This window comes from Helianthus annuus, chromosome 3 (assembly GCF_002127325.2).
Source record: "Helianthus annuus cultivar XRQ/B chromosome 3, HanXRQr2.0-SUNRISE, whole genome shotgun sequence".
Classification (NCBI taxonomy): Eukaryota; Viridiplantae; Streptophyta; class Magnoliopsida; order Asterales; family Asteraceae; genus Helianthus; species Helianthus annuus.
This window is the reverse complement of record NC_035435.2, coordinates 150,962,359-150,985,312: the sequence shown is the minus strand read 5'-3', so window position 1 is coordinate 150,985,312 and position 22,954 is coordinate 150,962,359. Positions and strand designations below refer to the sequence as shown.

Below are 22,954 nucleotides of genomic sequence, written 5' to 3'. Positions count from 1 at the left end.
ATACTTCTTCTTGCAAGTTTTACAATAAGGTGCAGAGGTAGAGCCTATATTTTTCCCACGGTTGGAATTTCCATAACGAAATTCTTGGGTAATTCTTTGAGCTAGGTTCCTTCTTTGGTCCTCCTCTCGTGTACGCACTAACTCATCTGTCAAGGTATTTGCTAGTTCTATAGCTTCTTCTATAGTTTGAGGTCTATCTGGCTTGACTACATGCCTAATCTCACTGATTAATCCTCAGATGTAACGGGAGATTAATACTGGTTCTGGTGATGCAAGGGTTGGCACTATTCTAGCATATTCAAGGAATGTAGTTGTATATCCCTTACTATCCACTCCAGTCATTCTAAGGTTTAGGAACTTATTTGCTATCTGTTCCTTTTCATCAGGAAGGCAGAATTTCCTTTCCACCATGTTCTTAAATTCCTCCCATTCCATATTGTAAACCCTGTCACTTCCCCTAGACTGGAGGATAGTGTTCCACCATTTTAAGGCTGAGTTCTTAAACAGATTGGAAGCAAACATTATCTTATCCTCTTCCGCACATTTGCTTATTTTTAAGACTGCCTCAGTCTTTTCTATCCAACGTAGAGTTGCAACGGCCCCTTCATTGCCCGAGAATTCTATTGGTTTACAAGACCATAATTCTTTATAAGAACAACGATAAGATATAGTTCTTCTTCTTTTGGGAATGGGCACTTGAAGTATGGGTCCATTGTTTATGCTGTATGCAGGTTCAGTTGGTCGTTTACTGCCATGATCACTTTTATTATCTGCATCCCTAACTATTTTGATAATATATGGCATTGCATCTATTATCCCTTGTGCCACTATGTATTGAATGACACTTTTATCCACTGGGTTTCCATTATTATCATTGTTCGGGTTATCGTTATTCGGGTTATTATCATTCTGGTTTTCCTGGTTCACTTCGTTATCCATCTGAATTTTAAACATTTGCCATATATTAATATCACAATATAATATTTAATCAATCACACAACACGCATATTGATCAAAATCGTCGAACATTGCGACTTACTCTTTCTTATACTATGCATCCATATATATTACAGTACAACTGAAATTGAAATTACACTACTATTAGGCATCCACAACTATTGTCTAGATATTTTTTTTTCAAACATACACACATATTATATATTATTATTATTTTATTGTTATTATTATTACTATCACCATCACTATCACTGATATGGGTTCATCCAGAACTCCATATTACACTCGTCATACTTCCAGACGAGTCGTTCTCCGATCTGCCACATCCTGCCACTACCTTTCAAAATCTCCTCACCAGAGGTTCAGAGTTCTTGCACATTCTCTGCACTCACTGGGGGTGCAAGGGCTGGTACCAGGTTTGGGAACTGGGGCATGGGTTCTTGGTAAGGATAAGGATTCTCTAGAATTTCCCTAATGTATTGGTCATTATCATAGTAGGGATCTAGAGGGTCCAAATCTGGGTAGGCTGCTAGGTTTGGCATGGGTTCGTCTTCTGGTATTGGGTAGTGTTGCTGGTAATCCCTATGGTCATCAAACCATGGATCGTAGTTTGGGTCTAAGGGATTGGGTGCTGGTACTCTAGGTATCTCATCTGGGTTGAAATCGGGCATTGGGATTTGATTTTCTGGATTGTTTTCTATTTCAATTGGCTGGGTGGGAAACAATGGTAAGGGCTGGGGTGCTATGAGTTACTCCAGGTTAGGGTCTGTAGCTGTGGTTGCTAGGATATGGAAATTTGCTAGACTCCTATTGAGCATATCCTGGGTGTGAGCATCTATTTCTCTCTTGGCGGCTGCTACAGCACGCTATTATTGTAACTTTTTCATTCTCTTCCTACGTTCATGCGCTCCCATACTGAACCATCCTCTCTTTTTAGGAGAGAATGACTCTTCAGACTGAGCCTTAAACAAGAATATCTCATCTTCATTATCAGCTGAATACCCTGAGAGGGCAGGCTGTGAAGAGGTGCCTTCGCTCTTAGGTGAGCTGGACAACTAACGGTAGGCATCGGAAGGTCCTTGGGCACTCATACTGTAGACTAACAAAAAGTCAAATAACACACAATAATAAAATACAAATATGCATGTAGTTCCGTAAAAAAATTCCTAACATTTTGAATAATAGCTTGGTGTCAGCAGAACACTTCTGTGGCTGAATCAGTGGCTTAGCTCTGATACCACCTTCTGTCACAACCCCCGTCCCCTGATTACCCAGGAACGGGCGGCCGTGGCCAGTTTTAGTGGTATCGGTGTTTATCATTTTGGCAACGGAAATTACATCAGGATCGTAGTTAGGAAATATTTTATCAGAGTAAAATACCACGCTTTGAATATATTAAACACATGGGAAAATCCCAAGTTTCAAATACACATATTTTCATAGGGATAAACCCTATTTTATTTAATAAAAACATCTCTTTATTTTAGGTAACTTTATAGCCACGTTTCCAAGCCTTCAGTGCTGTCCAGCTGGCTTCTATTTGGCTTTCACATTTTGTTACCTGAAACGCGTTTAAAAACATTTTGTCAGTGGGAAATACTAGTGAGTTAATCCCAGTTTAATCAAGATAAGTAAAACCATTGTACAGTATTGAGGGCGGTCGCGCAATTACATTTGTTTCCATCTACTTTAATTACCACCCACGGTACTGTCAACCCGACTTGTGGTCATGTTACTACTCACAATGTAGTAACAAATTTTGTATACAAAACCCCAACATACCGACGATAATTGTAGAATACAAATACTCAATCACTGTTTAATATAATGTTAATTAATTGAGGTTTTGTAAAAACAGTTTGAAAAAAAGGAGATTACACACATTGCTATCTTAGGGTTTTCCTTAAGGATTTCCTGGTGATTATCTATAAATTACACAAATGCACACGCGTTAGTATAATAACCCAATATTTATATTAGTAATACCTTCCCCGAGACGGCATTCCAACGACTACGTCGGGCAGAATCACGACAGCCGTTACGGAACCCTGGATCAATCGGGAAGCGTATCTAATACGTAACCGGGGTTATGATACTTACAACGAGGCAGAATGTCATTATTTAGGGGGTATTATACCCGAGAATTACTTTAATTATGCAGAAATTCGAGAGAGAAGAAAGTTGTGAGCGGTTTGGGACTGAAGCCGATGCCCTCAATTTATAGGGCTGCATTTTGTCTTCGTCGCGCCCCGCGAAGGTGGTAGCCAAGGGCTACGCGGCCCGCGAGGACAACTAGGGTAGGTCCTAGCTGATCCGACTCAACCCTAGCTTCGACACGCCTTGTGCCACGTGGCGGCACCGGGCTCTGCCGTTTGGCCTCTCGCTCGCGCCCCGCGTAGGCCGGGGGGTCTTACACGGCCCGCCAGAGACCGTTTATTTTTGTTTTTAATTAATTTTAATAAAATAAAGATATTTGGGGTCTGTTTTCGTATACGGGGTGTATTTTAGGACATATAAAGACACTCTAAATATTTTAGGGGTGTCGAAAAATTGTTTAGGAGGGTTATTATACAAGGCCATTGGAAATCTCCATATCCTCTGGGAAATAATTAATCTTAATGGGGTAATGAGTTAAATGTGTTTATTAGGTTTCATTTAAACTTGCAAATTCCTCGCTTTGGCAAAAAAAAAAAGATTAAAATGTACTAAAGTTCCCTTAGGTAACGAGTTTGGGTAGACCACATCTAGAGGTAAAATTGGAATAACGGGTTTTATGATTGAGTTGATCATTTGCCCCAAATGACATTCGGTAGGTGAATTCATAAAATGATCAATTGTAGTTTAGAGGACTACAATGGCAAATAATGGTAATAAATGGTCGTTTATAGTTAATAAGACCTTGAACGACTAAGCAAACCTAAAAATTTGATCTTTAAAGGTCTAAGGGGCTTGATTGGTGAGTTAAGGGTGTCGGTTGGGGAAAATGGGAGTTTGGGACCAAACCGTCCTTGGAATGGTTTAAAACATTGAGTTGAGGTTTTGTAAGTATTTTAAGTGTTGCTTAAACAAACAATGTTTTACTTACCCGATCATGATGTTGAGTAAAGTAATTGATGGAAAAATTGTTGGAGACTAGATCTAGAATGCTCAGGTTTCATAACGTGTCGGATCGATCCGAAACGAGCTAAAATGCTCAACGAATGATTTATTTGTACTTGGTTTATTCTCTTTAATCTATTAGAACGATCCTTGTTTTGTCACGTACATGCGTTTAATTCCCAACATCCTTGTTTTGTGACGTACATTTCGTAAGAAACTTTTCGTGAACCGAACCTTCAGTTGTGTATGCAAATTCACCACCAGTTTCTACAACACAAGCGCATACACCGATGAAAGAGTTTGTAAACCGGACGGAATCGACGAAGAAACTGTTGGAATTTGTGGATTTCGGTTGGGTCAGAAACTTAACAAGAGAAGCAACTAAAAAAATACAATTGATTACTCGGTCGAATAATGGCCAATAATCCGTTCATGATAGAAGAGTTGAGCAAGAATTGGATCCGTCGCATGATAGAAGATACATATCGTCCGTTCAAGTTGAGCTTCCTGATCTCACAATCGTCGACGTCGTCGCTGGGTTTTTTCTCTTCCGGTTACCAGGCCTATCATCTCCGTCTACGTTTGGTTTCCTCAACGAACCATCAGCCATTATCTTGATTCAGGGGAGGGTGAGGGTTTTGAATTGATTCATGCGCTCAAGTTTCAAGTACTGGAGTGAAAGATTTGTTGAAATTTGTGGATCAACAGAAATAACTGAATACAACCGGTCAAATCACACACTATATAAAGTGTAAACTTATTGTGTGTTGTAGCTTGGAAAGATGGCCGAATAAAGATCTGAATCAAGATTTACGTCTGATGTCTAAGTTTGATCACATTTGACTTTGTTCTTCGCTTTTTTTGATCGTTCTAATAGATTAAAGAGAATAAACCATTTTTTACCCTGAGAATACGGGCCATATACTATTATACGGCCCGTATAGACCATGTGAAAAATTTTACCAGATCATTTTTTACCATTTAAATACGGGTCGTATACTATTATACGGCCGTATACAGCATGTGAAAACAATTTAACCGATCGTATACAATGTATACGATGATTTTATACGGACCGTATAATATTATACGGCCCGTATACTATGGGTAAAAATTGGTAAGAAATGGTTTATCCTCTTTAATCTATTAGAACGATCCTTGTAATCATCAACCGGCTTTGAACGAGTGTAGAACACTCATAATCCTCAACCGGCTTTGAAACCGGACGAAATCTACGAAGAAACTGTTGAAATTTGTGGATTTCGGGTGAATAGTTTTTAGTAGATACCTTTGGCAACTTTCATTTGAACTTGTTTGTTTTCATAGGATTCACTTGAATCGTGTCGGAAGTACTGAACGGCTTTGAAACAGGACGGAATATACGAAGAAACTGTTGGAATTTGTGGATTTCGGTTGGTTCTTGAAGATGAAGATGAAGAAACGAGGGTTTATTCTCTTTAATCTATTAGAACGATCCTTGTCTTGAGAACCTGATTCTGATTTAAACAATGGAATTTGTGGATCAACAGAAATAACTGAAATAACTCGCCATTCTCTTGCACCTGTATACGTTGATTGTGGATTTAACTTGCAAGAATTGGGTCCGTTGCATGATAGAAGATACATATCGTCCATTCAAGTTGAGCTTCCTGATACAATTTGTTGGAATTTATGGATTTCGGTTGGTTCAGATCTTGGAAGTACTGAACAACAGAAATAACAGCTTCGGCTTTGAAAACTGGACGGAATCTACGAAGAAACTGTTGGAATTTGTGGATTTCGGTTGGTGTAAAAGCTCACATTTTACTACGTTGACCATGTTTTTTGACGAATCATCTGCTTCCTGAATCTGAAAGTTAACTAGACCCATCAAGTTGTCATTCATAACAACTAAGCGTCTGGAGAAGAGTATGTTGATATAGGAGAGTTGATGCAATTTTCCAAGCATTTTATCGTGTGTTGTAATTTTAATGAAGCAATGAGATTGAATATGCAAACCGCATCCGCCTTCAGTTATGATTCGAAACATTCCGAATAACTAGCAGAACCCGACACGTCTTCTGTGATGATTCGAAACATTCCGAATAATTAGCAGAAGAACCCGACACGTCTTCTGCTAGTTACTCTTTTCTTTGATTTCAACGAGACAACTTTCCTTATCACCCGAACCGGTGATTTCTTATCCATACTATTCTTCATAGCCATATTCCCACTCACAAGTTGTTGATCTTTGGGTGGTGATTTACTCCCGAACAAACCATGCTCACCTTGACCAGAATAGATAAGCGTATCACTCGATCCACTTACATTCGAATAACGCTGAGAATCCACAACGCTTATGGCCAGATTCTTTCCTTCAATCTTGGCAAAATCAATGCCTGCTTGTTTTATTATCACGAAAGTACTGAACAACTGAGATAGCAGCTCCGGTATTTATCACCAACTCATCTTTAGTAGTGTTTGTTTGAGAACCTGATTCAGATACACAACGGTCTCTTTGCTTCGTCCACTAGAACTATTTGTGTATGCATTCTTTTGGTAGTTAACAACGCTAATTAGAAAAAAAAAATCTGTAAAATTAATCATATCGATTGCTATAACAGGATGGATGTGACACACACAGATAGATAAGCTGTCACAGTTGTCAAGACTGTTTGCCGGGTTTCCAATGCTCACACAGGGTGATAAACAACGCTGATACGAACACATGTGTTTCGAAATAGGCTTTGTTCTTGGTTTAATGAAGTTACACGTAACATCTAGTTATATTCAGATTTAAACAATGCCCGCCTCAACTGAGATAACGGACATCCATCAAGCTCAAAAAGAAAACTTGTGTTTCCCATAGTCACAAAAGATTGCGGTTTGTATTTCGCATAGCCACCATTTCCGTAGTAAAAAACGGTTGCGGTTTGTATTTCGCATAGCCACCGTTTCCGTAGTAAAAAACAGTTGGGTTTACACATTCAATCTTCAATACTTCATTAAAATACCACTAGTAGAAGAACCCGACACGTCTTCATGTTACGGAGAATGTTCTAGAAATTGAAGGAAAAGGAAAAGATTTGTTGAAATCGAATTTGACAACTATGACAGCTTATTAAAAGTAGCAATCACCTCCAATCATTTCCTGGTCAAATCACACACTATAAAGTTTAAAGTTACCGTGTGTTGTAGTTTGGAAATATAACCGAATAGAGATCTGAATAACAAACTGTGGAGAACTTGTTTGTGTCGGGTTCTTCTGCTAGTTACTCGATCAACGGACTGATTGGTAACGTTACTCTACTTGTGATCCGATTTAAGCGGCGTGTTCCGATCAACGTTGTTAAAGGTGATGAAGAGTTTAGAAACTCTAGAATGATGGTGTTTTTACTGGAAAAAAACGTGATACTTGAAAAAACATCCTTATATACGGCCCGTATACAGTTATACGGCCCGTATACATTTGGTAACATCAAAACCTACCAAAATAATTCCATTGAGCCGTATACGTTTTACAAATCGTAGAAACATGTATACGGCTCATATAACTATATACGGGCCGTATATAGTAAAATAAAAAAAAAAACGTTCTCTACGCATTTTCCTATTCAAAAACATTTTATACGGGCCGTATATTTTATATACGGCCCATATACACTAGGGATGTGAAAATAAGATATAGGGGGTGTGGGAACAAGGGGAGCCTAAAACATAAGAATAAATAAAAAAAAATGACAGCTAAATTACTACTATAAAAAAAAGTAAATTATACAGATTGTTCTTTATTTATACATAAAATTTCACTCCATGTCCTTTGTCTTTAAAATGTTAACTATATGTCCTTTATATACCAATTTTGCACACTCCCTGTCCTTTTGTCTAACTGTTATTCAACAACTCAGTTAAATGCTATCATGTGCTCCTCATGTGAGGGGCAAAAATGTCAATTTGGTCAGTCTCTTCATTAAAAATACCGTAGTCTTCATTGACGCGGTAATTCCCGTTCACTCCACTTCCCGGACATCACCTACGGTCACCACTGTCAACATTCACTACCACCATTCACTATACCAATATTCCAATCCTAAACCAATCACCATAACTATCATCAGATCACCATCATCAGTCACCAAATAACCTATCACCTTCGTCACTCACAGGTGGACCCTAGCCAAACACCATTGTGTACAAAACAGACAACATAACAAACAAAAATCAAAACCTATTCATCTAAACATCAATATCACCTTTGGAACAAGAATTCGCCAAGAGTGATTGATTATTGTATTAATTATTTAATTATATTATATTTGTTAAAATCTTACTCATTAAATTAGGGGTGAGGGTTTTTCATTCAATAAAGGGATTGGAGTTAAGATGTTTTATTTTTCTGAAATTAAGGGTTCAAACCATACTGAAAGTGAATTTAGTATAGTTTAAGCCATTAAAAAATTACATATTTTATGTGCGTTAATTTATCTTATATATTTAAAGTGTTACTTCACTTGAGGTTAAGGATTCAAGCTATGTTAAAGACATACTTAATGTAATTTAAGTCGTTTAAAAATTACTCATTAAAATAACACGTTATCATTTTATGTGCCTTAATTAATTTTATATATTTTAGCAATTAATTTATCAGTTTTTTATCGTCGGGTGATTTTTTTATTGTTTTTCACTATAATTTAATCGTCATTGTCTCCAAGATATTGAGATCTTTCTTGTCCAAATTCGGAAACACGTGTTATTTTAATAACTCTTGTCTAGTTTTTTGTCCCCTATTTTTTATTTTTTTGTCCCTTATTTTTTTTTATTTGTAATTGTCTTGTACTCTTGGCCCAAGAAAAATTAAGAGTGAGAAAGATTTAAATAATAAAAATTTATTTTTTTAATAATAAATTTTCTTTAATCTCTAACGTTTTTTAAGAGTTTAACTGAAAACATCATCTTTCAAACAAAGGTTTTTAAAAACTGTCTTTACCAGTGTTTTCAGACCTGATCTGGACCAGTTGGTTGTACCGGGGAACGGAGGTTGAGCCGGTCCGTGTTATGGTATCGGGCCGGAAATGCATTGAACCGGAGTTGAACCGGCAACCCGGCGGTGGGACCGGGAAACCGGCCGATCGGGCCGTTTTTTATATATTTTTTTAGATTTAACCCTATTAATTTTTATAATATTTACGTTACCTTCCGGTTCTTACGTCAGGTCCAACCAGTCGGACCATTGAATACAGGGGCCCAGGATTCAAGGGGCGGGGAGGGGCGCCCAACCCCCGAACTTTTCGGTTAGTAGTGTTATGTTTGTACGTTTCGTATAGAATTTTGTAGGTATATACGTTTTCGATCCCCCGGTTTTATAAAAAAAATTAGGTATATACGTTTTCGACCCTCAGGTTTTAAATTTTTTTATTTATATAGCCCAAACAAAATATTTAGTTAGCCCAAATCATTATATTTGGTAGAATGTACATTATATAGCACAAATTAAAAACCCACCCTATCAAAACAAAACCCAAATTCGTTTAATTTGGGACTTTCGACCAGAACAGAAGCCAGAACTCAGGTCTCGGGGGGGGGGGGGGGGGGGGGGAACGCAGCCAGAAACAGAAGGGAGAACTGCTGCTGCTACTGCGCTACTTATTGTTGTGGTCTTGTACTCTTGTTCGACTTCTTCAATCTTCATAAGGTTAAATGTATGTGTTTTTTATCTTTAGGTTTAATTTAGGGCTGCAATCTATGTGATTCAGGTTGAAATTATGGGTGAAATTGATTCGAATTTTTGCCCTAAACTTGTTGAATCTTTCTATAACTATGTATGATTTTATTTGTTTAATCTGACCCGAATCGAATCATCAACGTCCGACCCGAACATGCACCTCGAAACAACGCGATAGAAATTTTTTTATGTCTGGTACCTTCCGACCCCCCGGTGGAAATTTTCAAACTTCGCCACTGATTGAACAGGTAAAAAGACCAGTTCGACGCCCGATCCGGTCTGAAAATACTGGTCTTTACCAATAGATAACCATCTCATTATTTATAATAAAAAATAAAGATGAGAGATCACGTGACATATATGTATTTTAAGAATATTTTTGTTTTATACACTACATCATACTTGAATTTGCAATTGTTTAAAACTAGTAATTTTTTTTTTATTAATTTGACTTATTAAATGTTTAAAAACTAATAGAATTTAATTATGTTTAAAGAAAATAATGTTGTAAACTCAGCCTAGGCAGCCAAGTGCTTACCAAGTAATTCGTCGTCGCCACCCCATCATAGCGACTTTTGTCAAGCTACCTAATATTTCTTAGGGTTAACCAACATCGGTCTAGTCAGTAAAAGCGTGTTTGACTCTAAGGGTAAATTTTATGAGTAAAATTAGAGTTTAGTTAAGTAGTTTACTTTTCTAAAATTAAGTTGTTGGTGCATGAAAAGCTAAAAACAAACCAAAATGATCAATTTCTCAATAGTCATCAATATGTTCAAGTCAAGACGGACGAAGAATTGCAATTGATGTTACAACATGGAAGTTCCGAAATAGTTGTAAAAATAATTGATTTCCTTTATCTTTACCAAAACGAACCAAACCGATACAGTCTGAACAACATAAACTTCGGTATTTGTTTTTACGGTTTTCTCAATGTTCCGACATAATTTTTGTTGAAATCTGAGTTGTATTCAACTAGAGTATGTGTGATGTATGATAATCTATAGAGAGTGCCGATACCGTGACGAACCACACCAATACCGTCCGAACAAAATTGATATATGCAATCGTTTTTTTTTTTGTATTTTACCGAGTGTTGGTATTATAACTGTGCTATAACGAACCGAAAGTCTTCCACGAAGCGTGGGAAATCCCACGAATATACATGTTATTGTTTTTGCGTTAAATGAAAAAAAAATAAGACGTTTTATCATTTTGTAACAAAACTAGTGTTATGCCACGCCCACATTGCGGGGCGCTAAGCCGAATATTTCTTGGTTTCATAACATGTGCACATGTATTTTGGTTATTTGTACATACTACTTATAATATGATCTCAATAAAAAATACATCGGGTAAACCAATTACACTAAAACACTTACATAGTTTTGCTTAAAAAACTAAAACGATGGTAAACCTGTAATTTTGAGTTGGGGGCAAAATAGTAAATTGTCAGGGCCAATGAGCGAGTGCTAGACAGGAGCGGTTTGACACAAAAAGTTACATTGAGTCAACCAAGTAAAACAAAACACTACTATAGTTTTGAAAAAAAAAACTAAAACGATGGCAAGACTACAATTTTAACAGGGGGTAAAATTGTAATTTTTGAAATGGGGGCAAAATCATAATTTTAAACTGAGGGCAAAATCATAATTTTAAACTGAGGGCAAATTCGTAATTTTAAGTTGGGGGCAAAACCACAATTTTATTTTGAACTGGGGGCAAAATCATAATTCTGAATGAGGGCAAAATCATAGTTTTGAGTTCGGACAAAAGCATAATTTTATTTTGAACCGGAGGCAAAAACCTAAATTTGAACTTAGGGCGAAACCATAATTTTTTAAATGGGGGCAAAATCATATTTTTGAATTCAGGGCAAAATTTTAATTTGATTCTAGGGGCAAAAACAAAATTTTATTTTAAGCTGAGGGTAAAAACGTAATTTTAAATTGAGAACGAAACCGTAATTTTAAATTGAGGATAAAATCGTAAGTTGGTTGGACCAATGGGGAAGTGCCAGGCAAACTACCTGCCACTATTCCCCTAACTTATTTTTGCCGCCCTTCTCCACGGGTAATAAGCCATCACTATTCCCGCACTTTGTTTTTGTCAATATAGGTAATTACACCTTTAATTTTATAAAAGAAAACACTGTATTATAAGACCATTATACATATTATATTGTTATTATTATAGGTTGATACCGCAATATACATACATATATATATATATACATATATATATATATAGAGGGCGGTTAACATACAAATACACTAATCGTACATTATGTACGCTACAACAACCACCGTCCGATCATCTCATTTAAAGCGCATGTTTAACAATTAAATTAATCAAAATAAAATTAATAAAAGAAACTGCCAAGGTTAAAATCGTCCATGAGAACAAAACCCCTGATAATCAGCACACATAACTCAATGATCATACCGTAAACCCAAAATCAAAACATTGCATTCTCCTTCTCCAAACGTTCCCTGCTACTCTCCATTGCGATTTCAACTACGATTCCATGAATATTGAGAAAAGAAGCAAAGGAAACAACGACAGACCACAAGCGAAGAAGATGAATCCAGGTATCTATTGACATTTGCGATTTTATAGTGGAATATACAGGAGCTTTAAAGTCAAATGCGATTTGTTTGTTTATTAACGTTTTAACTGAAACGTATAGTTTTATAACATTACATATTGATAACAACTTAAATTTTGCTAGGGTTTATTACTGGTATGTTTATTTTATTAGGTTTTGCATTTTTTTATGCAGTTTTGTTAATGATATCTGATAGATGTGCGATATCATATAGGGTTTTGTGGTGGTTTTATGACATTTGCGATTTCATATGATAGAAAAAAAGTATGTCAAGGTTTTTTGTTTTAGGTTAGATTAAACTTGCGAATTGATTTAAATACACATGCGATTTTATATCATAAGTTTGTTGTAGTGTTTATGATTTATAATGATTGACTGGTTTAGGTAATGCTTATGTAACAAATGTGAAATCATAACTCATATATGCGAATTGATAAATAACACATGCGAATTGATACCTAACACATGCGAAATGATGATTGTTTTACATGATTAACTGATAAATGCGATTTTGTAAGTGTTTTTAACTATAGCATGCGATTTTGTAGAAATAGAATCTGATGATGACTTTGAAGGACCAATATCAACTCTGATAAAAATTAAAAAGAATAGAAAGAGGTTGGTGGTTGAAGAAAGTTCAGAAGATGATGACTTTGTTAAGCCACCCCCAAAAAAGAAAAAAAATGAGAAGAAAGAAGATAAGAGAAAATCAAAGATAGAGACAAAAAAACATTCAAAGAAAGTGCGACAACCTAAAACAGAACATAGGGAGTTCTTCAAATACAGCAATGAAGCAATACTGCTGAGATGCCAACCTAACTCATATATAGATATTGTTAGAAGATTTTCACAAAAACAGATTGATGATGTGAGGATATGGGGTTTGGAGCTATTCTGGATATCAATATCAACCATATTTCAACACGATTGGCATATTGGCTAGCGAGAAACTTGATGAGAAGTTCGATAAGCTAAACGTAGGAAAACACCAAATAAAAATAACATCGGACACAGTTTACGAAGTATTTGGAATACCAAAAGGTCTAAAGAAGGTTGAAATAATAGCCGATAAGAGAAAAGTCAAAAAGAAAGAGAAAATTGAAAAAAGTCAAGAAACGGGGAATGCTGTCCGGGATACATTCATCCGCCAGTGGGGACAAACGCGAGAATTACCTATGGCTTAATTGCAAATACAATGGAAAATCAAAGAGACGGAGGGGGGTTGTTTAAATTAAGTTTCCTTGTATACTGGATGACCGTCTTTGCAGAAATTACAAAGGCAACACTTGCAAATGATAGATGTTTGCTTGGTGTAGAAGATGTTGAGGAAATAAAAAATTTAGATTGGTGCTCATATCTACTCGAAACCTTGCGTCGGACACGAGCGGGCTGGAAGAACTATTAGATACAGTTCGTGGGACCTGTTGCCTTTCTTACGGTATACATTACTACATTTAATAACATGTTTGAAATACTAGTTTGTTTTTTTATATAATTAAATGATCTTGCGATTTATACAGCTTCTATACACGCATGAGTACAACAAAAAGCTTAACCTGTTTGAGAAAGCCGTGGAGATACCGGTTATTCGTTATATAACATCTTCGGAGATTGATAAAGTCGAAGATCATATTTCGGATAATGGACCTCTATGGATATCAAGTGAGAGTGAAGAAGAAGAAGAAGAAAGTGAAGAAGAAAATGAAGAAGAAGAGGGTCCTTCGACGGATGATTATACACTACGACCACCGGTTGACACCACGATAAGCTACAAAAGAAGGACTGCACGTGCAGTACAAAACAAAGAAACCGGAGAAGAGGCAAAAGATAACGAGAACATTGATGATTTCATGGATTTCGGTTCTGAAATCCATGAAATGTCTCAATTGAACCTTGAGTTTGAAGTTGGAACACAGACACAGAAAATGATGGATTATTGCAACACTCCTGCTCAACTTTCACCATCAGTATTCTACGACTCAGACCACGAACGACAACTAGAGGCTTGGAGAGCCAACAAAAAGGTAAGTGCAAAAAAATATTAATTTAACTTATTTTACTTAATCAATTATATTTAACTTCTAGATTGATAGTATCTTAACTCGAAAAATATTACAGAATCTGTTGAAGAAAATGAAAGCAAATGTCAAAAAATACCTTAAAATGGTTCAAGATGTTCAAGTGATGAACAACTTAGTTTCAGAAGCAAGAACTAAGTGTTTATGGGATACGGAGGTTATGAAAGCTTGTAAGGAGTGGGATCAGACGCTTCAGAATAATCTCATTTGTGTGCCACCTGATTCGGTTCAAGAACATGAAACTGCATCCTCTCCTGTTCATCAAGAACCTGAAAATTCAGCTTCTGAAGTTCATCATGAAGTTACTACAAACGAAGAAGGTAGAGAGGATGACGAAGAAGGTAGAAAGGATGAAGAAGCTCAAAAAGTAATATCAACAGTTTTGGTACAAATGGCATCAGAAGGTAAAACATGCGAACTCAATATTAACACGTGCGAAATCATGTAAAAAATCACTACATTTATACACATGCGAAACATACAAAAAACACATGCGATTTTGTTAAAAAACACTTCAAAGTTTGATTTCGCACAAATATGTCATGTATAACCCTGCGATTTTGATTCTACTGTATTAAGTTAAATATTTTGTATCTATGTCATATACACCCTTATTGCAAACATTCAAACTGTGGAACCGGGTGTATATGCTTACCAAACAACTGCCAAGGGTAAGAAAACCCTTTATTTTAGGAGAAAAATTAAACATCATAAATTATTGTATATCTTAAATTACTCTGGCATGCAGAAACTGGTGAAAACGAAACTGTTATCGAAGAAACAGTGAACTTGGCAGAATCTACACAACACATTCAACAAAAAGTCCAGGAAGAAGTGCCAGAAAAAGACCCTCAACAACTCGATACGGACATTGAAGTTGAGAAGGAAAAGGAACCTGAATGCCCACAGGTAACTGCTGAAGAATTGCATTCAGTTGAGTTGGTTTTGAGCCTAGGACCCATGTTGGGAGAAGAGAAAGAAAAAAAGAAAACTAAGGGGAGAAAACCCTCAAAGACAAAGCAAGTTCCAAAACAAGTTATACCAAAAGGGTTAAACGAACTGCTTTATAAGACAATAGAACAAGCAAAAATAAGAGGTGAGAAAAGATGTGCAGAGCTTGGAGACAAATTTTGTTCCCCTTGCTGCAATAGAGTGGTAAACATGCATGAAGCACTCTTGAACCAAGAATTGAGTGTGATCCGCTTCACATTTGCTACCTTTGCAGACTTGCAGTAAGTAAAAAAACATATATCAACAAACAAACATCTAAAAAAATATACACAAAACAAAAACTAATTATTTATTTTATGACTGGCAGAGAAGAATTTTACCGATAAAAAACTGAGGTTGCAACATTCAAAGCTGTGTTTGAAAGCTTCTACAGGGAACAGTACGTAGCATCGAACGGAATAGATGCATTTGTAGATATTCTAAACCTTGAAGAGAAGAAAAGGGATAGAAAATCATCACCACACAGATTCTTCTTGTATTCCACAATGATGGTATGTTTTCATATACATTTTGTCATTTGAAATTCTAAAAGAAAATGCATATTAAATGATTTCGCAAACTAGTTATATCTAAATCGCATGTATTATGGCATAATATTTGCTTTTGAAACATTTTCATGCTGTTATAATTTCGCATGTGTTATATATACTATTCGCATGTGAAAAAAAATCCATTGTTTGCATTTCCCATATACTGTTGTAATTTCGCATTTGGTACATACACTCTTCGCATGTGAAAAAAAAAACCATTGTTTACATGTTTTTGACTCTGGTTTACATAACATACAGCCGAGTATCTTTTACGACGAGAAGAAATACACAGACAACCAACGACTCAAAATATTTGCCTCAAATTTTGAAGACATGTTACTTAGATATGAGGTAAAAAAACTTGAATCGGTTGACCTGGTGTTTATTCCGGTACTTCAAGGTGACCACTTCTATGTCTTGCGCTTCAACTTAAAATCCGGCAAAATTGAGCTGATTGACAATTCAGCAGCAGAACAAGAGTTTGAGGAAAGATACAAGGGGCTCCCAGACACACTGGTAATACAAAAACTTATACATATACATGTTATATATTATGTAAAAGCTACTAACACAATGTTACAATGTTACAGAGGAGTGTATTGGTTTTATACCTACAAAATGCTTTAAAACCAACACCGGCTATAGAAGAACTTGCAACCTCAGTGATAGAAAGAAAAGAGAGGATTGGAGGACGAAGAATAACGGCGTAGACTGTGGAGTGTTTACGATGCGTCACATGGAAACGTACAAAGGAGACCAAATACCATGGGTGACTGGATTTGTGAAAGAAGATGAAGTAAACAACAGACAGAAATCACAACTTCATCTCCTAAGGCACATATATCTCAGTAAAATCATTCTATCAGAACACAATATGCATCGTCAAAAAATAGTTAAAATGGCCAATGCTTTCGACAAAAGGCCAGAAAAAGACAAGTATCTGAAAGATCTGGATGAGATAATCCCAAATAGGATGAGTACATATTTTGGAAGGGGGTAGTAACTTCATTTGATGATGTATTTATGTTACATATTTCAACTGTTTCAACTGATCCAACTGCTTTAGTTCCATTTTTAATTTCGCATATATTGGTGTTTCTGAATTGGCAATTGTGTTTTTATTTCGCATGTGTTTTGTTTGAAAATCGCATGTTTCACATTGAATTATTAAAATTTGAGAAACACAAGTCCATTACATAACAAAACATGCAAATTTGTTGGAACATACACCAAAAAAAAAAAAAAAGTTCATTCAAAAGATGAAAGAAACTCTATTTTCATCTTCATTGAGCATCTTAATACAGTTATTGCACCGGCCAACTCTTTCAACTGTTTCTCATCCCTCTCACCCAAATCCACCATAAACATAACTGCAATTTCTTTAAGACTACTCACTTGCATATGGGATAACAAGTTCAGAATTTCTTGTCTTCTCTTCATGTTTTCCGTTACACGAGAAATGTTGGCCTCCAACATCTCTTGACAAGATTGATCCTCTTGAATCTGTTGCTGAATCCTTTTCCTCAAAACCTGCTTAATACTTGGTTCAGAAGAAGAAGAAGAAGAAGAGGATGTTGGTAGATCTGCCATTTTTTAATTGGATGTTTGCAATAGTGATGAAAACATAAAATATATAATAAAAAAATTATTGATATGAATTATTGAAATCAATTATTGAACTGAATTATTTGATTTCAATTATTGAAAGACACTGTGCGAAAATAATAATAATAATTACTAATAAAGATTGCGAAATGAAAAGCTACAGTTGATAAACACTTTAAGGTTTGCGAAGTCTCGAATTAAACTTGCGAAATTATATATTAAACTTCATTATGTGCGAAATGACTATTTTTAACATGCGAAATGAAAAGCTACAATTGATAAACACTTTAAGGTTTGCGAAGTTTCGAATTAAACTTGCGAAATTATATATTAAACTTCATTGTGTGCGAAATGACTATTTTTAACATGCGAAATTATACAACAGATCCATTCTTTACTAGTTGGATTAAAACATCACATGCGATATATAAAAAACACATGCGATATAGTAACACAACAATTAAACCCAGTAAACACTTATCTTCAACCCTGATTACAAATCTAATAATAAAAAAAACTTCAAAACAAATAAAACCCAGAAATCAAATATATGACGAGTCAAACATTTTCTGAAAATGGCCGTTCTGTGAGCCATCAATCAAAAACCCAACAATCGGATTAAAACGAAGAATACTTAAATGGAACGGTTAGGAAACGAACTCCATAATTAACGGGATTCCATGATTAGCAGTCGAAAATGTTAGAATAGAATGTCTGATATACCCTTATTTATTAAAATTGAATCAGGACACGTGTATGGCTGTGGGTAGCGCGTACATAATGTACGATAGTGAGATTTGTACCATACTCTTTACCTATATATATATAGTGGAGGGTTCAAATGAGAAGAAATTCTTTGTAAGAAGAAAAAAAAAAGAAATTTCAACCAATAACAATACTTCATTAGACTTCATTTAATATTTGTACTTAATGTAACTATAAGAGTATATTGGTAAAGTTACATACATCATTAATTGGTAGTTTCATCTTTAATAACTAATTATATTAAATTTGTAACTTATTTTTAAGATATATATTTTTCTCAAAAAATAAAAATAAAAATTCATTTATAGTGTAGGATAAATACGATGCGTGTAGGATAAATTACGAGTTGTGTAGGACAAATTTCAATATGTGTAGGATAAATTTCGAAATGTGTAGGATAACTTTTGATGTGTGTAGGGAAAAATTTATAGTGTGGAGGATGATAGTCTTAATGACCAATTAATTAGTCAAACATAATAATAAACTAGTAGGGTGCCCGCACGATGCGGCGGGAGCGACACTTTGCATTGCGGTACTAACACGACTAATTATATGATGGTTTAATAATTACTAACTCATGAGAAAGACTACATTGTCATTTTTAGTGGACCATATTGCTATAGAAAACCCGCGCAATGCGGCGACAATGATAATTTCCAAATTGTACTTGTTTTCTATTAATTTTTTCAATCCTCTCATGATCTATTCGTATGATCTATCTATGTCATGAGCTCTACTGATCTAAGTTGAATATTAACAAACACACAAGTTAAAAAATATCAATGATAGCAATTTAAAATTAAAAATCTACGTGTCAAACTACTTACTTTTAACATACTAAAGTAGCCTAATTTGGATGCTAAGTTTTCTTATTAATTTTTTATTTTCATAGTTTCTGTTTTATAAGTAAATAAATACACTCTTATAAAGGTACAAAAACCAAGTTTATTTATAACTCCATTATCTGGAACGGAAAATTTACAATTTTGAAGTATTAATGTGAAAAACACAAACAGTTACACGGACCATGTTTCATGTCTACTCTAATACATATGTGGCGTTTGGGTTCATATTTTGACATGATTTTAGGATTCATACCATTACAAGTTAGTGTAAAGTTTTGGGTTCTTGTGAGTTGACTGATAAAAATACAACCCGACTAATGAATTTAGTGGTTCTTTTATAAAAATAATAAAAAAAGAATTTGACAACTTTAACAGAACACTCCAAAATCTTAATTACTATTGGATAGAAAACTCATAAACTTAATACACTATGGATTTTAGAAAATCTTACAACTCTAATTTTATTAAAACTTAGGGATTTAAGTGTAATAAGTTTATGAACTAAAAAATAAATAGTATTTAAAATACCAGATTACCCTTATTTTAGGGGTCTATCTTGTAAATAAATAAAAGGGGAAGTTCTTATTTTTTGGGTATATTAAAATACCCCTCCGTCATACACTATTTTTCCTCTATAATTTTTTTTAATATAACTTGAAAACGATTGTGAGTGTAGAAGTGAGAAGAGGTAATGATAAAACTATAAAAAATATTATTTAATTAAAAAAAGATGAAATGTAGTGTTTTTTAGCGTAATTATATGGGAAAAAGAATGTTGAAAAAGATTGTGAGTGTAGAAGTGAGAAAAGGTAATGATAAAACTATAAAAAAATATTATTTAATTAAAAAAAGAAGAAATGTAGTGTTTTTAGTCTAATTATAGGGGAAAAAAGAATGTTGAAAAGATGAGTTAAAGTAAGAAATAGAAGCAACTTTAAAACATATGAGTATTGCTTTGCATTTAGGCACAAGTCATTAACTGGTCTCGATTTTTTTTTTAAATGAGTTAAAATACTTAATTCCATTAGCCATAAACCACTAATCATATAAAGATGAACAGATGTAACCTACTGATTTCACAACAAATCCATAAAATACAAACCCCACTTGGCCACTTAAATTTCATTGTTCTAATGGTTTAAAATACATTTACACAATAAAACAAGTAAAGACTTGTTGATGGTCATCCAAAAAGTCATGAAGGTATGTATAGATTAGAAGACCAAGCTTAACTTTAAATGAGAGATTTAAACTACGATGATTCAGAAATAAATAAAGGAAACATGAGTTTTGAGTTTTGACCAAACCTTTTTCAAACAAAACAGAATGGTTCAGTTCTCATTTTGCAGTCTAAATTCACCAATCAAGGAAATAGGTGTACCTTTTTTCAGGGAAAAAGTGAAATATCAACTTAACTTACCTGATTATTCTTCCACTTTGGTTCCTTGACTCTCCTAACCCCTGTTTCACTATTTATATTATATCATGAACATCATCAATTCTCCAAGTTACTGCTAAAAATAATTTTTAAACAAGTTCATAAAATGGTTCAAGTTTGAAAAACATTCGTACCTGACACTTCTAGAATGAAGGAACATAACATCCGATCTGGTTGTCTGTCAATTACGAAGACTCCACATTCACAAAAAAAAAACGCAGCTGCCTTTTGTCCTTTTTATCCTTTACTTTTTACAAATTTAATCATGTAAACTAACACTTTACATTCAGCAAAAACACAGCTGCATTTATTTTAGCAATTTTAAACAGGCAAAACACACTTGTGACGGGTGGAAAGAAACCAAAAATACTTTATCAGTTCTTAAAAGCAACACTTGTAACAGGTCGCTTACCGAGCCCTGTTGTAACACTTGCGACAGCCATTGATCTCCCAAGCACACCAGCCCTTAATCAGACATCGATGAGGTCACACACATTAACAATTACACCCAAACAAATGTCCTAAATCACCCACTTACTGTGCCCTAATCCAACCCAAGATGAACACCACCTATTCTTTCACATATCATCAAATATCAAACGTCAGAGATTAGCATCATGGCCAAAACCAAACATAAAATCCAATAACTCTTAAAAACATAACACAAAGGACGCAAACTCACCTGATGAACAACGAAGCGAAAACGGAGGCGATGAAGAGCTCAAACACAAACCCACCTGGTTAATTTGGATTTCAGCCTTTTTGAAGAACACTTTAAGAATAGTGATGACGAAACCTCGTATTTTCGAACTTAGTCAACTATTTTCATTCCAACTAATACACTATAAAAAAAAGCCTCTGACCCCTTCTTTTTATTCCTCATTATGTGCATCCATCTTTCATTTTCCATTTGCTAACCTGTCAAATACAGAGAATTTAAGTCAAAAAAGAAAGCAAAAAAGTATGACCTTAAACTCCCGAAAGCCGAAATAATACTAACCAAGAACTGTGTATCATATAACTTTACGAAAAAACCCACCTATCATGTTCGGCTTCTGAAAGGTTTGAAGTTAGTAAATGGCAATATTTAGTTTGACTTTTAGTGAACATTTGTAGTTCAGTATAGTTCAATTTGAACTATGTATTTATGCAAAATCTAGTGACTTACATACCCAAATACATGGTTTAACTTTCCAAAAAAAATTCAAACTCTAAATGGACTAAGGATTAATATTTTCAGCATATATACCATACCTGTAGTATCATAATGTATTTCAACAAACACACACATGGACACGTACCTTAAAATCAATGTAAAAATTAGTAAAATCACACACTAATCGAATCGGAATGATCAATTACTACAATTGTTACTCCAATTTCACTACATACGCTCCACAGATCACAACATCAATCTCAGTATCAGTTTCAACCAAAAAGGAGAATTTGAAACCCGATTCCCCCACACAATTTTACTCCAATTTCACTCCATATGCTCCATAAATCACCAACACGAACTCTGGAACTCTAATTTTTCCAAGTCTAAACATGCTTCAAGTCAAGATCTTAACTTTCCATTTCAATAGCAAAAGATACTATCAAATCCAAACAATAGAATAAAGCAACATCAATAACAAAAGAGGGAACCAAATCATACCTAGGAAGGGAGTTGAAATCGTTGTGAAGCCTGATATGCGACATTCCTGTTCATAAGACGGTGAAAAAACGAAGCAGATGGGAGTTCAACTTCAGATAGATATGTTGAAAGACAGATCCTTGTTTAATCTTCATCTTAATCATTCCAGTTCTTCGTTCTTCTCCGCATCCATTGTATTTGTTCTAGATTGGAGAGCGGCGTGAGAGAGAATTGTGGAGAGTTCGTTGTTTTGCAGATATATATCTCTCTCTCTCTCGTTTTGACCCTCTCGAGACATTTTAAAATTCGAAACCTACCGCTAAAAAACCTTGTAGCTCACCTTTTAAAATCCTGGAGTTAGCATGCATAATATAAATGAATTTGTGTAACTACTATTTATCCTGGAGTTAGTTAAGGGAAAATGTTTAACTATTATGATTTATTTTAAAGTTTCCTTTAATTATAATATAGTATAGATTTATTTCGTTTCTATTATTAAATTTCCACTCACTTGTAATTTCAATCAAAATTATACAAAATTAGCTATTAAATATGTAGATCCCAAAACTGTTGGTGCACTTATGTTTGTACTTTGTCTGTTTTCGATCATGATGTAAAACGATGTCTTTGTTTAGTCTGTAAGTTGACCAAGTCAACCGTCCTCCTGGTTTGACTTGGCCGAAC

The 22,954-nt window shown here is 34.9% G+C and overlaps 1 long non-coding RNA gene across 1 annotated transcript; it reads right to left on the bottom strand.

The window, feature by feature from the left end:
- Nucleotides 1–20,414: 20,414 nt before the first annotated feature.
- LOC118490203 lies at nucleotides 20,415–22,525 on the bottom strand. Its single transcript, XR_004888613.1, has 3 exons — nucleotides 22,292–22,525; nucleotides 21,317–21,547; nucleotides 20,415–21,204 (listed from the first exon to the last, which is right to left on the bottom strand). It is a non-coding gene; the product is annotated as an uncharacterized LOC118490203 (long non-coding RNA).
- Nucleotides 22,526–22,954: the final 429 nt, after the last annotated feature.